This window comes from Ctenopharyngodon idella, chromosome 13 (genome assembly GCF_019924925.1).
Source record: "Ctenopharyngodon idella isolate HZGC_01 chromosome 13, HZGC01, whole genome shotgun sequence".
Lineage (NCBI taxonomy): Eukaryota > Metazoa > Chordata > Actinopteri > Cypriniformes > Xenocyprididae > Ctenopharyngodon > Ctenopharyngodon idella.
In genome coordinates, this window is record NC_067232.1 from 11,311,980 (window position 1) to 11,331,395 (window position 19,416).

General features: G+C 36.2%; 1 long non-coding RNA gene across 2 annotated transcripts in view; it reads right to left on the bottom strand.

Moving 5' to 3' along the window:
* Window positions 1-2,350: 2,350 nt before the first annotated feature.
* LOC127525527 (uncharacterized) overlaps window positions 2,351-19,416 on the bottom strand; it is a 35,565-nt gene continuing 18,499 nt past the window's right edge. The window contains exons 1-4 of one of the 2 annotated variants that reach the window (XR_007933361.1): window positions 10,963-11,073; window positions 6,118-6,239; window positions 4,467-4,647; window positions 2,351-3,045 (exon numbers count right to left, since the gene is read on the bottom strand). This is a non-coding gene — a long non-coding RNA (uncharacterized LOC127525527). Of the gene's footprint in view, window positions 3,046-4,466; window positions 4,648-6,117; window positions 6,240-10,962; window positions 11,074-19,416 lie in introns of those variants that run through there. The other variant, XR_007933360.1, reaches the window with a different exon arrangement.

A 19,416-nucleotide genomic window follows, 5' to 3' on the forward strand; every position in this document is an offset into this window, starting at 1 on the left:
ACTTTTTAGTCCGCTTCAAAATGCTTAAAAGTCCCTCTCAGAATGAATATGCATGATGCTTCTGAAAGCAATAAAAATGAATGGTAAAGTGTGTAAAAAAGTAAAAACATTCTGCTCATAAGCTAATGTGGTATCAAATGCACATGCATTCAGGCTACTTCCCCATGGAATACTCCCTTGGAAAAAGCCACCAGGATGGATTCCGGCAATGCACCTTTCAAACGACCTCGGGTTTCCATCAGAGTGGCCGGTGCGTGGCCACAGTGTTGCCACAGAGGCTTGACCTTTAGCTGCCTTTGTTGTAATTCAATAAGAGGCTCAGGGCTGACACCCTAACCCAACACGGGGTGCAACACAACCCCACTACTCCTCTAACAGGCGTGACCGCACCTCTCTCATACCTACTCACAGATAACTCAAATTTATTGAACCCCCTTTTCCTCTGTTTGTCTATAGAATTTCCACGGGGCCATGGATGATATTTCACATAAATATAATTAATGGGCGCAAGGCTTCTGAGATATTCCGTATTTTCCTTCAAAGGCATAGAAGACGTCTCATTAAGTCTGCATTTGAAGCAGATTTAAAATTTCATTTGACCTAGATTTGAACCAACAGTTCTTAGAATTTGGAGAAAATGCTCATATTAGCAGATTAAATAAAATAACTACTTATTTTTCTTTTTTATTTAGTCTGCCAATATGTGAACGTTCTCAACTTAAATTTGAAACTACTTACTAAACTATTAGTTAACTATTATAATATATTATTATATTATACTTTGCAGGGGAAAAAAATTTATTTGTAGGGCTAAAGTTAAATTTAATTACTATATTATATTTATACTATAATTATATAAATATATATATATATATATACACATATATTTATTTATTTGAAGCAATTATCGCAAGTAACCAATTAAATTGTTTTTTTAATCAAAAATATTTGTTGTCTGAATTCAATTGGCAAGTTTTTGGAGAGCATTTACCTTTAAAAACAAAGGCACAGCATCAAATTTGTCAAAGGAATTCATCCATGTTACTTGGTTCAGCACCAGATGTCTTTCTCCTGACATGTGTCATCCAGTCTGTCATAAACCCTTTCCCTGGGTACAATAATTCCTCCATTACTTTCATTTCATTCTGTATTATGACCACAGTGTCACACGTCATGTTTTGAGGTCAAAGCTCTTACACTGATGGACTTCAGATATTATGCGTCAAACTACAGATCTAGATGGATCACTGAAACATCTTGGCTCTAGTATTTTTAATGGTGAATTGTGTCTACTAATGTGCCCCTACAACCTTAATAATTCCCTTGCATTTCTGGAAAACACAAGAATAATAAAGAGGTGTTAGTTTCAATACAGATTGTGTTAAAGCAGATTTTCTCTCTGTTTCTTGGTGTTGGATCAGCTGTTCTGGTGAGGCCTCAGGGTTAGTCCTGACTGATAATGTAGGTGCAAGAACTGTGCCATATTGACCTTGCTGTTGCGTTTGGGGGTGGGTTTAAGCACTGCAAGGTCGATGGTTTACACCAGATCAAACATCCAGATGGGCTAAAAGAGAAAGGCAAACTGCCACAGTCTAGACTAAGTCACTGAAACAGATCTCTGTTGCTCTGTTTGCCCAAACAGGAGTCGCAACTTCTGTGATTTTGTTCAACTGACCCCTATTAACCTCTGGACACAGAACGGACCTTTCTCACTCTAAGAGGGATCCAGCAAGCTGGGAGATCCCTCTTATTCAAGATTGGACTCACTCACTACCTCTTAACAAATCAATCTGGAACAGCTCTGTCAAAGCGCTTCGCTTATACTCAGCATTTTTCACATAAAAGTGGAAATAACTTGTTGCAATCATTTGTCACTACCGCTTACTTTCCACCACATAAAAAATGCTTTGGTAAATCATAATTTTGACCCTGGACCACAAAACCAGTCATAAGGGTCAATTTTTTTAAATTGAGTAAAAAAATAATGCTTATTTAGTGAATAAACAAGCTTTCCATTGATGTATGGTTTGTTAGGATAGGACAATATTTGGCCGAGATACAACTATTTGAAAATCTAGAATCTGAGGGTGCAAAAAATATTGAGAAAATCGCCTTTAAAGTTGTCCAAATTAAGTCCTTAGCAATGCATATCCACTCACAAAAATACATTTTTGATATATTTATGGTAGGAAAAGTACATATTATCTTTATGGAACATGATCTTTACTTAATATCCTAATGATTTTTGGCATAAGAAAAATCGATAATTTTGACCCATACAATGTATTGTTGGCTATTGCTACAAATATACCCGTGCTACTTATGACTGGTTTTGTGGTCCAGGGTCACAATTATGACATGAAAAGGCATAATTAAGACATAAAAAAGTCAAAATTATGAGAATTCTAAACTGACATAAGTCAAAATTATGAGATAAGTCATAATTATGACAATACATCTTATTTTTTTATGTCAGATTTGTGACTTGTCTTATAATTTATACCGTTTCTCATAATTTAGACTGCTCCTCGCATTATATGACTTAATATATCATAATTTTGACATATGATGTCATAATTATGATTTACCAAAGTATGTTTTTTTTTTTCATTTATTTGCAGAAATGGGTTTCCAAATGCCTTCCAATTCTTTTTTTTCTTTTTTTTTTTAAAAACATATCAGTCCAGGTTATGATTTAACACCACTTACTGTATATATTCGATTAAAATTATTTTACATTTTTATTATTTTTTTTATAAATGTTTTAATTTAGTTAAACATATATATAACAGTCTTTCATCTTGCACACACATTCAAGGGCCTGTTATTTCCGCCATATATTTTACCATGTCAGATGTTATCACACGAAGGCCCTGCTGTTCAGCCTTTGAATCAATCACGTTAATACTGTCACGTAACAATTGCCACAGATATCCAGCTTTACTGCTGATCAACACATGGGGGCCATGAAGAGGTTGTCCTACATATGTGTCGCACAACAGGTGCTGGATTTCGCCATCAGCCCGGAGCCGAGACGAACAGAGTCTGCACAAAACAACAGGAGAAGAAAGAGACTGAACACACGCAATGGACATTCACATCACTTCGCCTAAAATACTATACTTTGTAATGGCGCTGCAAATCTTCGTAATATAGTTCTCATAATTTATGACATAAATAACTACCCCAGCAGTCTAACAAAGAACAAAGAACAAAAACACGGCATTTTCAAACTACTGAATATAATATAGCTGCTTATTCTAATAGGAAGTAGGCCCATTTGTCTTGCATCAGATGAGATGCGTATAATCACAATGTCGTCTACCCTAAGGTGACAATGACTACCATCACATTTTGAGCTCCATAAATTGTTATCATGAAATGGATACTGTATGCTTCACATAAGCCAGAGGGGAAGCCACGCACAAACATTTTTCTTCGTAAAAATCCTGTCACTCAGTTTTATGAGTTGACCTGTTCAGAGTGAGAGGAGATTAGCAGGGGTCAGAGGTCATCGTGCAAGATTCTGACACCACCGTTGCATTCTGGACACTTGTTAAGAGCACAGACATGGGATGCGAGAGAGGCCAAGGAGACACAAAATAGAAATAACATGTAAGCGGATAGCAAATGACGACTTAGCCCGGTGCCACTTGCTCGCATTCTTTTACGATCATTTATGGCGGAGGATTTATGCGGAATGCATTATAAATCCAACGTAAAGTTATATGTGTAATATTAATGATTTTTGTTACAGAATAGCTGAGGAATGGGCAGGTTTAAGTCATACCTCGGGCAGGATTATTTGCATTTTCTCCTAAATAAAGCAGAGTTATTTCCCGCTACTGTTTCGCAGTGCTTTTGTCCACATACCGGCAGCAGAAACATAACGTCTTTTATGGGGATTTAAATGACACAAGCAGATCTGAATTTAGTGTTGTTATAGCAGCCTCTCACCTCACACAGAACGATGTTGGCAGCAAATGTACTGAAATATTGCCCTTCCTTTGTTTGCCAAGCACTTTGCCATGGATGCGTACCCTCTCGCTCCCTCTCTCTCTCTGTCACTCATAAAAATCATATTTAGATCCTTATTTCTCCTCCTTAGCATATTTATGAGAGGACCTGGTGGGTATTATTCCTCCTTTATGACACGATCCAGAGACAAGGAGTTAAGCTCATCGCCCCAAACCAGCGATCAGCCCAGCACTCTAGCATAACTGTCTCTGGCGTTCTCCATCCATTACCCAGGCTTAGCGAAGGGCCACTGCCGCTCTATTCCAGCGTCGACTCTCTCTCTCTCTTTTCGCATTAACTATTCAGATCAGCTTGACGCACAGGCGCTCATCTCCATACCCCGAGCCATGTTATTATCTCGTCTCTCGTCTTTTTCGTCGCTGCTGATCAGCCCTTCTGCAATAACGGCCGTTGTGAATTATTCAGGCCTAGTTAGGCGCGGAGCTCACCCTGACGCAAAACTCGCATCATGAAGTCCATCCATCTCCACGCTGAAATATAGCTGCCAACAGCCTCTCCAACCCCAGCGTCTTCAATCACACAGTCGCTTCTGTCACACCACCGCAGCCGGCACTTTACTCAACCTCAGACTGGACAAAAGAGCTCCCATCAGGACCCTATAAACATATACTGACACACATATGAACACATACCGTGTGTTATTTAGGCTCATTTAGTTTAATCTATCATTCTTGTAGCTCAAATAGTATAGCATAGTGCTAGCAACACCAAGGTCATGGGTTCAAATCCCTTGGACAGAAAATGTATTTCTTGAATGAAATGAAAACAGCATCTGCAAAACGTATAACAATTACGTAATTTTGAAATACTGAACATTTAAACTTTACTCTACGCCGTTTTATAATATTATATAGTATAATTTACAAAATAGTATACACAATTATTATACACTTTTATACTTAAAATAAGAAAAATATTTTGAACACATTATATACTTATAATATGTGTGTGTGTGTGTGTGTGTGTGTGTGTGTGTGTGTGTGCGCGCGCGGTTCTGGCAATACCAGAAATCTTTGACCTTGTAGGGACATCTTTTGGTCCCCATGAGGAAAACAGCTTATAAATCATATTAAATAATGTTTTTTAAAAATATAAAAATGCAGAAAGCCTGTGAGTCTGTTTAGGGATAGAAAATACAGTTTGTACAGTATAAAAATCATTGTGTCTATGGAAAGTCCCCATAAAACATGGAAACCCAACATGCGTGTGTGTGCGCATGTCTACGTGTGTATGGCTGATTAATATTTTATGCATGTGTGTGTAAGAAAATACTTTTTCTTTCTTTGTAATTTAAAGATTCACATATAATTCAATGTTACTTGATGTTTATTTGTAATAATTAGTGAAAATTTACTAGCAATTTTTGAGTGAAAATAGTTTCGAAGTAAATCCTAATATTTTTTTCAGTATATTTCCCCCTTTTTTCACACACACACACACGCTAATATAATATAATATAATATAATATAATATAATATAATATAATATAATATAAATGAGCTAAGGTAATGTATAAGGTATTTTAAAATGGTGTTTTACAAAAATACCGTAACATCACATTAGCTCATAAATGAACAAACATACACATATACATAGAGAACAAACAAAAATAACATCCCTCTTCTCAGTCATTTTATTAAATTACAGAAGCCTTCGTAAAAGAGCAGCCACCCGGGATAAACAATGTCAAGAACTTCAGCCTTTAGACACAAGTCTATTTCCTAAAAGCTTTAGGGTTATTAGGCACTCATAATGAAGCTAATTAACAGGCTCAATTATTTTGTACGAAAGCTCATCAAAGAAACAATTGTGAGATGGAAACAGGCAAAACTGTTTTCTAAATCAATGAATGTGTCATTAACATCCAGTAAATTAAGTAATTTATCAGACGCTACAAAACAGGGGCAAGTATTTACACTAGATAGTCAGGACACACATGAACACAAATTAATATAACAAGATCTCAAATGACATAAATAAACCACATTAGATCTTTTCCGCCTGAGCGGCGTGCTTCCACATAAGAAAGCACAAAAGGTAGACTAATCACACACGCGCACACGCTTTTGGTAAACTTACCTTTACTTGATGTTCTTCATGCTATTACAGCTCATGCATGGACACAGTGTCATTCCATGGATCAAACCAAAAAAACTGTAGTGAGGAAATGTACATCTACAGCCTTCAAACTAAGAAAAAACCTGAAGAGACAAAATAACAGATTTAAGAACAAGAATTTCAAAAAAGAAGTACTAAATTTATACATTTGTCTGGCAGATGTATGTCAGGAGAACATCTGAAGCATTTCAAAATTCCAAGCAAGTTTCAAATTTCAATCTTTCAAAACAACATCACAGTCATATTGTTTGTCAGTTTGTTCATTAAAGCTGTTACAATGCTAATTTTACAACAGGAGCTCCATTTTTGCTTCTTTTGACATATCTTTACATATGATCCTGATATCTGGTGCTCCTAATTTTCAACATCAATTCATAATGCCTCAAATCCCAAAATGGGAAAATTTACAAACAAAAATTAAATATGAAAAATATTAATTGTTGCATAAAAAAAAACTGATAATCACAAGCATTAAACGAAACATTTCTTGTGTATTCAGCATATACTACTGGGATCCAAGTTTTATCAGATAAAATAAATAAAATAATTATTATAAATTAAAACATACCTTAATCAGTGATTTCTTTACATTATAATGTCATTACGTAAGCACCTAGTAATTAATAATAAAGAACAATATGCATTTACTGTAATATGTATTAACGTCCTGTAGCAGGTTATTATACACATTATTGTTAGTCCTACCTTAATTATTTTAAATTGCAGGATGTGTAATATGGAAGTGTAAAATTTTACTCACCAAACATCAATAAAATCCTCACTCAAAATTGTTGTATAAAAAAATTAATGTGGCATTTAAAACATTCAAAACATTCTATAATGACAAATGTACAAAGACATTTTAGGTAAAAAAAAAACAAAAAAAAACTACACTACACTAACTAGTGTCCAAGATATGAATTGCCATTCCCATTTCTCATTTTATTTGTAAGCTGACATTAATAAATAAATAAATTAATTTCCACAAAGAATAAGATTATTTTTTACCAAAGATATTTTAAGTATTTTTGCCATTCAGCAATAAATAAATAAATAAATAAAAATAATAAAAAATCTCAAATTTGTTCAGTATACTGGAAGCTTGACATGGGGGGGGGGGGGGGGGGGTAGAACTGTGGCTCTGTTTACACCTGTTATTAAGATGTGTTTTGGTTGATCGAATCACAAGTAGACGAGGGAGACACATACCCGTTTACACCTGGTGTTTAAATCTGTCTCATTTGTCCACTTTCAACCACTTCTGTCAAATGTATAGGCTGTTTCAGATCTTTCGATCTAATGGACAAAATCAGCTCACGCAATTTACACATGAAAGTGACCAGAGACGACGGAAAAACATACAGAGAGCAGCAGCTTTTGTTTCTGCTCTGATAGCCACAAGACTACGGCGAACACGGTGAGTGTGTTAGAAATCAGAAATGGTGAGAGAACATTGTGCTTGGTATGTTTTTCGTCTTCAAACCAAAATTGGTTCTTAAGCCGAAAGTTTTAATCACTTCTGACTAGTGCACTTCCAATAATGTTTACGCATTAAGTCAGTAGGCGAAGAGTAGGAGAGTAGCAGTAGTCTTTTGTGGCTGTTTTAACACATTTGACCAAATGAGCATCTATACTATGAAAACAATCCAGTCGAATGCGTTTTCAACTACCTCTGGAAGTGGTTGAAAGCGGACAACCACAAAACATTTTAGACTCCGTTTACACCTGTATTTAGCGCCATCCACTTGCGACCGGATCGACAAAAACGCATCTTAATAGCCTACCAGAGGTAAATGGTGCCTTTGTGTTAAAAATAAGCAAACCAGAGTCATGATCAACAATAGCAACGATAAACTTTGGTCAACTTAGTTTAAGTGAGTTGTCTGAGCCTGTATAGAAACCTAGTGTATGCACATAACATCTTCGTTTTGGGATCAGCCATGGGAATGTAAGCTCATCCGATTTGCTCCAGCAGGTGGGAACTGCTGGCCTCAGCATTTTCCCCAACTGAGACTCACTTTCTGGGGCACAATCCCTCAAAGCGTGTTCACTGCACCACACGCATACACAGACACGCCAACTCTCGCACGCACACAGATTTTGTCCTCCTAAGGAACGCTTTTTCTATGGTGTAAAATGTCTCGCTGTCTGTGCTAACCGCCCCACAAGGACAGACCACACATATTTAACACATCAACAGGAACAGAAATTCGGTCCAGAATTATTCGGTCATTTTTTCCACAAGCTAAGCATGACCGGCTCTGAATGTGCCGCAGTCAGACCATATCATGTTCAATTGACACCTCAGATCTCAATGACGAACCAATTTCGGAATTTCTTATATTCAAAGGTTGTTCTGATCAACCTTTTTGTCAACACCCAACATTTGTTTGAGTTACCCTATATTTTACAGTGTTATAGAATTCTTGATTATGATTGGTCATTTGCAGCATTTAGCGGTCTTATATTTCCTAAGATTTCCTCGTCCATCGCATCACACCATGTTCTCCTTTTCGTTTCATAAAAGAACAACTGGCGCCATCTTGCATCTTATTTATCGATGAGTGTAGTGAAAATTACCTCAGATTAAACTCCAGTTTTAATGTTACTGTAATATTGTTTCATCTTCGTTACATTTTGCAAATAATGGAATATTTTCTAGATCTTAGTCAGGGAAGCGCCAACTTTTTTTTCTTTCTTTGTTTGACAGGAATGAAAATGAGGCTGTAAGGGATAAAATACTGTATGTTTTAATGGATTATAGTACTGTTATTTAACAACATACCAATTGTTCAGCTAACGAAACGTCTTTACGAAAAAAAATTAAACAGACAAAAACTTAATAAAATAGTTTTGAAAGTTGTGGGTTGTGAAAGTTACATGATCTAGGAACTTTATACAGTGTGTGCTATTGTAAAGACTCGTTTTCATTCATGTTAAATTCAAGAGAGTAACCTGACTAAAGACTATTCCAAAGTCCCTCTCAAGCAAGTCATTTCACTCGGCGGCCATCTTTGAAATGGCTCTCGGCCAGCTATTTCAGTCAAGTGAGGCTCCTATCTCTTTGAATAGGGAAACATAAGATTCTCCAAAGCTGTTCACCAAGCTTACGATTAAATTTCATATTTCAACTCGCCAATGAAATCTGTCAACAACTGTATCATAAATGCGGTTTCTTGCTCAAATAGCATTAAAAATGCTTATTTTTCAGGCTGGACCAGCCAATGCGCATGCGCAGTCCTAAGCGAGCGTCTCAGAACACTGACTGTTTCGATAGCAACTGGAGCTTCTAAGTTCTAACAGCAGCTGCAGTAATGCGATGGCTTCACCGATCGGTGATTGCCTCTTTTATTTGGAAGACGGCACAGTTACGTCACTTGCAGCCATGCGCACATAGTGGTGGCAGAAAAATAGTGGTAACAAGTGAGGAAAATGGACAGAATAAGAGAAAAATGTTTTGTTGGAATCAGAATGCAAAAAATATAGTCTGCATTTTTACAGAATACAGTTGTCGAAGACGCCCTTTGAAGCTAAACACAGACGTTTATGTTGCCAGTCACAGACTGGACTGATGAAACCTGCAATGATTAGTCTACTATTAAAACATGAATTTGATGTAAACAGTAAGTCTATATAAAATTCACATATGCAGGTCATAGGGGGCATACATACATAGCAGTTACAGCATGAAACAATACTTAAACCTATAATATTTTACATAGATAACTTTTAAACATAGCCTATAACATTTTTATCTCACAATTTTGACTTTTTTCCTTGCATTTGCGAGTTTATATCTCCCAGTTCAGACTTTATAACTCGCAACTGTGTCTTAATATCACAATTCTGAAGGGGAAAAAAGTCAGAATTGCGGGATATACACTCGCAATTCTGAGGAAAAAAAGACAGAATAACGCGTATATCTCACAATTATGTTTTTCCTTCTAAGAATTGTGAGATATAAACTCGGATTTGAAAAGAAAAAGTCAGAATTGTAAGATATAAACTCGAAATTAACTTTTTTATTCTTTTATCCCATGGCTTCCACAGACTGCTACTGCAGAACTGTCATTTTCTGCCACCAGTTAGGCTCCACCCACAAAAACCGTCATCGCTGTTTGCAAACACAAAATAGGTCTATTCCGCCATATTGCATGTTGCACTTTATCCCATTTATAGTAATACGAGTATAAAGTCTTAGCAAAATCTTTAAGGTGATATACAGGTAACTATAATGCACATCAGTATTTTTAGTCATTCCCTAATTAAATTACATTTAAATGAAACTCTAGAACTGAAACTACACATTTAAGAATATGAAAATCTGCTAGGTTTTATCCTCTCGACATGCAAAAATCAATAATCTGATTGCTTAGAAAAAGTAACAGTAATAGGATATCCTATTTCAAACAGTAATTGGGCCTACTAACAATGCTCACCTTCACTTTCAAAAATAAAGGTTCCTGGTTTAGTAGCGATGCCATAAAAAAACATTTTTGGTTCCCTAAAGAACCTTTCAGTGAACAATTCTTAAAATAACTTTTATAACTTTTTCTTACACAATAATAAAAAAAAAACCTTAATTTGTATAATGGAAAGTTTTAATGGATATTTAAGGTTCTTGGAACCATAGATGCTAAAGAACCTTTATTTTCAAAAGTGTTATTAAAATGTTCAAAGGTCCTCATGGAGCACATAGAGACCTGTGACGTGGGACATTGTTCTCTCTTCTCTCTTGCCCAAATATGCACGTCAAACAGGTGCCGTTGAAACAAAACAATACACATACAAAAAGTGCACACTTACCCCTCATTAGCCATTCAAATCCAATGAGAGCAAAGAATCAGGGGTAAACAGGTGACACAAACTGCTGACTGCAATCTCTAAGATGGTGAACAGTGTATAACTCGGCCTGCAATGAGACACAATATCTCTAATTACACCAGCCAAGAATGTTTTGATGGGCTTTATTTAACACACTTTGATGTTACGAATTCCAGGTGCAGAGTTTAATATTATATGTATTACTTACTTATTTTGTTGTTTAAATCACCATAAAATTCAGATAAACTAGAATAAACACCTGTAATATTTCGTCCATAATCATGCTGCAGAGCATCTAGTGATGTTACTGTAACATTAAAGTGCTGATATCCATTTGTTCACGGCATTGCGCACTATGGCTGAAGGGTAATGTATAAGGGTTAATCAATGCATCTTCATCTGACAGACGCTGGGCTGGTCAAGCAGGCATTACCCGGCCTCATCACTAACATAATGAGCCATTTCCACTTCAAGATTTACCTCTTGCTGCCTGCCTCCTTTTCTTCTCTCCTCTTCCACAGAGCAATTTATTCATAAATGTGAAAAGCCTCTTCAGAGTCAGCACTTTTCTTGTACAGTAATTTTGAGGCATGTCCAGGGGAGTTCCTCTTTAAATGATGCAGTGTTCTTCTCAGTGGCAGAAGCTCTGACTTGGCACTGTAGTTTCAGCTGATTAGGGAGAAACGACTGTGGCTAGTGTCATACTATTTACGGTCTCATCTTTATTTCTGTAGTCCTGTTGGTGCGGGAATGCATACTGTGCAAATATAGGAGAGCACACAGCGAAGAGAAGTATAACTAACTCAGGGGTAGTTTGTTAATTAAAGGGATAGTTCACCCAAAAATTAAAATTCTGTCATCATTTACTCACCCTCATGTCATAATGACTTTTTCTTTTTTTGAAGCCATACAATATGTTAGGAACAGACTGAAATTTAAGCTCCACAGTAGCTCACAAACTACAACAATCCTTTTAAATTTTTCATTAAAACATTCTCAGTTGTGTGTTACCCATAAGATGAAAAAGACGCCAGCAGAGTTATATACATTGCCATTCAAATGTTTTGGGTCAGTAAGATTAAAAAAAATAAAAAAATATATTAATATGTTTATTTGGTATGGATGCATTAAATTGAATATTTCCCTGAAATATCACTAATCCACAAAATGTATCACTGATCCACAAAAATATTTCAACATTTATTATAAGAAAAAAATAAATAAATAAATAAAAAATGTGGCTTGACCACCAAATCAGCATATTAGAGTAATTTCTGAAGGATTGTGTGACTATTTCGATCAAATAAATACAGCCTTGGTGAGCATAAGAGACGTCTTTCAAAAACATTTTATAAAATCTTACTGACCTCAAACTTTTGAACAGTAGTGTACAGGACACTAAAACAATAAACATTAATCAAACATAAAATGGAACATAAAACACCCTTATATACACATAACTGAAAACAAAAGTAGTAGTAACATTATAAAAGAAACAAAATGTTATCAAATTTCATGCTTTTCACAGAGACATCTGGGAGTAAACTGTATTGTCTTGTTGGATATAATTTTGAATGTTAATTTTTTTTTTTTTTTTTTTACTTGCAAAAACATAACTTTCATAGTATTTTACTTTGTCCTGTTAAATCTAATAAGCTTTTCCACAGTACGTACGGTAATTTATAGTTAAACCACTGAACATATTTAAACTGTTTAACAATTTTTTCCATTTAAATTCAGAGAGGGAGAATGGAACAATTTTACACAACTTGTTAGCATCTTAAAAACTATGAATAATGTGATCATTATAAAGTCCACTGATGTCAATGGAGTTGTTATTTGCATAAACCTCATAGACTGAAAATGGACATAAATTTTTTTTACTGCACAGCACACATGGCCAAGTGCGCAGTCCTAAACTCCAGGCTAAGTTTATAGTGTTCTGTGCAGCAGATGAAGTGGCAGTCAGACAGGCCTGTTTCTCTTCTTCAGTGCTGAACTAAAAGTGAACTCACTCTGCTATATATAAATACAGCTTTGCAGCCAATCAGTGGCGTGGCTCCGGGGCATCATCTTGCTGCGCTGACTTTCCCATTACGATAATGTGAATCTCTCGCTCAGCCTCATAATACTGGCAAGCGTGGATAAAATACTGTCTCCCCTCTGCTCCACGCCGGCCTGCTCCCGCTCCTGCCACACACACACTGAGAGAGTGTCTGTGCATACTAATGAATTTGTGCTTCAGGGCCTTGGGACTGGCAGCACGGCACTGAGCAGGTGTTTCCTGTAGGGGGCGCAATATAAACCTGACTTGGTGAGTAGTGAGTAGTCACAAGTTGCATACAGGAGTGGGATGAGGGTACTTTTTTTTTTTTTTTACAGTGTATAAGTGCAAAACATGTTGCTTCTAAGTGCTCTTTGAATAGTGCACCCAACATTTCAAAATTAATTTTTGTCCTGTTTTCAGTAAAAATAGCAAAACATCATTAGAACAAGATTAATTTACTTGCATAAGATAAAGATTTAATTCAAGAAGTGTTTATTTTTCTTACTGCACTGGCCTCAAATTGTTATATTTTTGCTTAAAATAAGAAAAAATATTTCTTGATTCAAGATGCATTTTCTGGACACAAAAAACATGCAGCTTTTCTTAAATGTATCTTAAGCATCCTTGAAACAAGATTAATTTACTTGAAAAACAAAATTGCACAAGATAAAGATTTAATTTAAGAACTGTCTATCTTTCTTACTGCACTGGCACATATTTTTCTTGTTTTAAGCATATGCCTGAAATTGATACATTTTTGCTTAAACAAAAAAATTCAAGAAAATGTAATATCATCATACCATTGTCAGCAGTTAGGTTATATTTTTGCTAAATTTACATGTAGTTTACAATCATAACAATACTACATATTTGCGATATAAAATATATAATCCTACTTATATTACTTGCACATTTATTTATACACTGTAAGATGCTGCAGAAAGACTTCAGAAGTGAAGTTAATCTACCAAATATGTTTTAACACACAAAAACTGAGCTTCAGTTCTCATTTTTCTCCATAATATCTTCCAGAAATGTGAAAAAAAAAAACAAGACAAACGTGTCCGTGACCACAATATCCTGATATTGCAACACGTTACCTGGTCACCTGTACCAACCCATACACTCACACACAGGTAAACTCACGCACAGAGAATCCCAGACACATACACACACACTGCAGTGGGGGTGGAGTCGGGGGACTCGTGGAGCATGAACGGAAAACATGAAAAGAGCGTTTTGATGGGGACACTCTGTTTGCCATTTCTAATTTGTAGGCGGGGGACGAGAATGGGGCGATCACAGCGTGATTCATATTAAAAGTCAATTGGCCTTCAAATTCCTCGGGTCCCCCAAAGTCACTACTGGTGAGAAGGAAATGAGTCTTAATGGAGTGGCAGTGCCACAATAAAATATCGGAAATTGAATCTGACCACAAAACTCAATGGTCCAGGCACAGCACCTGAACGACTGACCATTACAGATATGAGATTCTTTCTTTTCAGACCATTTTTCCCTTATCTATTATTTGGCTATACGGACGTCCTCCGATTCTCTAAAAGTCCTTTAGTGTCCACCTTTCCTCTCTCGCCTGAACATCGGAGCACTTAGCAGTAATCTGTTTCGGCCTCACTTTTAATTTCTCGCATGTCTGCCTGCGCTCTGAGTGCTGGGGTAACTGGGTAGGCAATACAAAGCAAAAGGCCATAAAACCCTCCTGCTGTGTGAGATATATTAACTTTAACCTCATGGTAATTACCAAAAACTATTTAAAACCAACTTTTCCATTTAGGCTACTTTCCGCTAGGTTACTCGTGACAACTGCCCACATTTTAAATGACTATAAACTGACAGGATCAAGAAATCACAAAGATTCATAAGCGGACATGCAGATGATCATGTTAGATTAAAGTCATATAACTTTGCTAGTATATTTTAGAGCACTTATTTTGGAGAATATCATGACACAGTCCTTCATATATGAACATACTGAAGGAAATTTTATGTTAGGTTGAAGTCAGGTAACTTTAAAGACTATAAAGTGTAATGTATCATATTTGATGCATGAATTTCTAAGGCCTCTAAATTATCATCATGATCAAAACTTTGCGGAAAAAACAGTTGTACACAATCTTATACATGCCTTCTGTCATCTGGTTGATATTTCATACTTCTTAGTAATTAAAAAGCTTTTTAGTATAATTCTAAAAATGTCCACCTTCAGGTTGTGGTACATGTTTTTTTTGCTGTAAAATCTTTACTGATTTTTATAAAGTAAATGTAATAACTTTAATATAGTTATTAATATGTTAAGATGAACATTTACTGGACTGAAAGCAACTTCATTTTTTTTTTTTTTCAATGAGGTTTACTTCATTATCAATACACCATTTTTTAGAAAAACCTTGTTAAATTGTAAGTATCAAATATGATACAACAGGCTTTATCACCTTACTATGAAAATTATTGGGTGACAACTAATTATCAGTGACAACTTATAATTATATGCATTTTATGTTGTCTGTTATACTGCCATAAAAATCTAATTGATTTACAAGCACTCAAAAAAAGCAGTTTTTCTCCTCCTCGAGTGTGAACTCCAAATTCTAATATTCATATTTTATCTAAAGCTTCACTAACTATTCCATTTAGAAAAACTTACTTTTCTGATTATTATTTTACATCAGGCTTTAAAGGGTTAACATGATTTTGAATATCTGCTTTGCTAATATACTTTAGAGCACTATAGCATATTAAACCATCTGCAAAGAGGATATCAAGAGGATGGTCTGTACAGATTAGATTCACAGAAGTAAAATGTTGAATAGGCTGAACATTAGGAAAAAAAAAATTAGTATAGGATCCATTTGCAGTCATTTAGGGAAAGGTGAGAGAAACACGTCTAATCCTGACACAAGCACATATTGCCCTCTTCAGGCCTGGCTGTGTAAGATGACCCGGCTCATTTGTCATCCTGGCTGGAGGAAATCCAAACAGCTCAATATCATGTTTAACTAATCAGACAAGAGAATCTATTTAATGACAGCCTTGAGACATGAGATAAATGTTAGCCACTCACTCAGTCAATTCAAACTGCCTGAACACTCAATCAGGATATAATCTACGATTCGGAACTAATAGCCAGAATATAGTGGCTTATTTTGTAAACACGGTACTCATTTTGCTGAGCTTGTTAAGCCCTCTCATTTTAAGTCTAAAATGACTTTGGCTTCAGCTACATGTGTAAAGATAACTCGCTATCCCTCTGTGCCACTCTGTTCTCCCTCCTCCTTCCTTTTCTCTGTATTCATCTCCATGACAGATGCAGAGTGAGGCCTGAGGCTGCAGTTAAGAATATGTGATGCAGAGATTCTTTATTAACATTTCATTCCCATTCCCTACACGACATAAATTAGATGGGACGTTAAAGGCTGTCAGCTGTGGCGATCTGTCACAGAGCCTTGGCTCCGTCCGTCGGCTGTCCCCTGACTTCTGCAATGTCTGCCACCACCAAGCCGATAAGCTCACAGTCCTTATTGTGGCTACACACAGAGCTGCCAATGAAACGAACCGAACTGCAGAACCACAAACTACAAACGAGCTCTAATTCAGCATATTTTCTGGACCCCATTCACAAATTCGGCCCCCTCACCTTTGCATGTGCGTGCGAGCTGTGCTCTAGCATGATGTCGGCACTGGTGCGACTCGATTATCAGCGTGTGCTCATGGCGAGATATCTGAGATGTGTCTTATGGCTAGCTCAACGCTAATGTATTCATCATTAATCTTATCAGCGCTGCCTTTCCACATCATTTCAGGGCAGTAGCACGATTTTTATCTCTAATTTGATGGTAATGAACCCATCAGCATGGAGTGGTTGATGAATATGATGAAAAATGGCATTCATATTCACTTTGGACAAGCCACATCTTCTTATCTCATTAGAAAAACTGATATTAGAATATCTCTTTATTTATGAAAATGTACATTAATCGTGTAAGGTCTCTTGGTCAAGACGCTTTTAAAAACGAACAAACAATATAAACTACCAGAAAAATGTGTAAGGCACATGTACTGGGAATTCGCTCTGATAAAAATTCTGCACAATGGCCATTATAATGCATGACAGGTAGTATATAATTTGTAATGATTTTGATAAATTTGGCTCAGGGGAGTGGCTACAGGTGGGTAAAGCCCATCCAAAAAAAAAAACAAAAGAAAAAAAAAAAAAAACTAAAGCTATTAATAATATACATACAAGATTAGTACTTCAAACTTACTTGTGTCTATTGCTAGTGTGCAGATTTTCAAGCCTGGCCAGACAAACCATGCCACCATCTACAAACACTCTAGGTGAATATTTCCAAGATCGAATATTAGGGCTGGGTATTGACACAATTTTCACGATTCGATTCGATTACGATTTCGATTCGATTCAATATCGATTAATTTGGATGTAGTTTTCTATATCAGTTACAGTACATGGCAAATTTTCTAGAGGAAAAAAAAAATCTCTCAACTAATGCTGTAAACTACACATGGGAGTCAGTTGGTACTACATTACTATAATAATGAAGGTTAAAATTAACTTATATAGAAACACTTAAATTACATTCAGTTATGTTTTTTTAGAATTACATAATCATATTTCTACTCCAATTCGGGTTTTTTGTTTCGTTTTTTTATTTAAATCGTGGCTGTCATAACTGATTTATTTAAACATGCATTAAATATTGAAGAACATTATAATGAATATATAACGGTGCATAGCTATATTCATCAGAATGCTGATTTCTAGAGTTCACTTTTCTAGCTGACTAATGAGTTTATGGTCACTGAATATGTTTTTCTGAGGTAAATGTGGCGTTACGTGACAATGTTTACAAGCTGTTTTATTGACGTCTTTCCGAGGTTGAAACACTGATTGAGCTATTACAAGAGACATGATACGGATTTCGGTAAGTTGTACTGTGTAATTTAACATACCTTCAGATGTTTAGTCATGTTTATTTCGCGCTGTAACTGGTATTAAAGCGGAGGAGAGGATGTTCACATGCGGTCCGGCTGCCGCTTCTCTTTAACTGAGGCGCTAAAGCGATCTGTCACGTCACATTAAACAGCGCCAAAACGGTATTAATTTTTTTAATCTCATAAGATGGACGTCATTTGAAATCTTTTATTGGATGGGAGGCGCGATACATGTTCTGTTAATTCATCAACTGAAAACAGACTAGACTAATCGATTCTTAAGATTGAAGAATCGATATCGGTTCGTAAAAATGAGAATCGATTAAAATCGAGAAATCGATATTGTTTACCCAGCCCTATCGAATATTGAACCATGATGGCTTATCCCAGCAAATTTTGGGAGGTTACCTCAAACTTTACTTTGGCAAGACTGCTAGGGGTTTCAGTGTGGCACCAGTCTTCACTGTAATTGAAGTTTTCAGTATGGCGTGATGCTGTTTTCTGTCTCGCAGGTTTGGTTGGGGCAATATGGAGGACATACTTATTTATAAACCAGACATCTGCAAACAGCAAATATCTATAATCAGAGACAATATTAGTGCAATTATTAGAGGCAGTAATTACTGTATTCCAAATTCATTCATCAAGTCATTAATGACCTTTTGTCCCAGGCCTGGATTTGAGGGGGACCCCGGAAAGTTATCATGATTTCATTGGAGAGTGTTTTGTACCAGGCCCAAGAGTTGTTTTGATAACTAAAAGTAAAACTATTAAAACTGTTTTTGTTAATTGTACTAGCATACATCTTAAATATTAGATGAAAACGTAAACGTAAAAAAACGAAAATTAGAAATGTTGCCATGGCAACTATCTGAAATAAAATTGAGTCTCTGTTTCACATGCTTAAGCTAAATGACTGTTTAGTGTACTGGTTCACACCATGATTCAGTTAAATTTATTTTTTCGAAGTCATACCTACTTCAGCTACGCGCACCAGGATGGCATCCTAGTAATTCCACTATCAAAGGTAGCTGACCTTTGCTTTCTCAGTGCTTCTGAGTGCAATCCTAGCTGGCAGTGTCGTGAGGTGTATGTAGTTTTTGTTGTTTAAATTGATGGCTCAGTGGTACACACAGTAGATGAAATGTCAGCGCTGAGAGGGGCAGCACTGCCCCGGGGTCTCCATAGACTCCCCTCTCCCTCAGATAGGAACACAAATTGGATATAAGGTTTGATCACCAAGCCCAAATGCTACATTCCCTTTTTTTTTTTTTTATACACATGGACAGAATGGAGGGGGGGCACTCTGTGTGACCATAAATGACATATGTTTGTCACCTTTAAATGAAATGACCTATTTTGTGGAAACAGCTATAAGCCTACTTGTGCTCTTTCAGGAGAGGAGGACTGCAATATGTCGT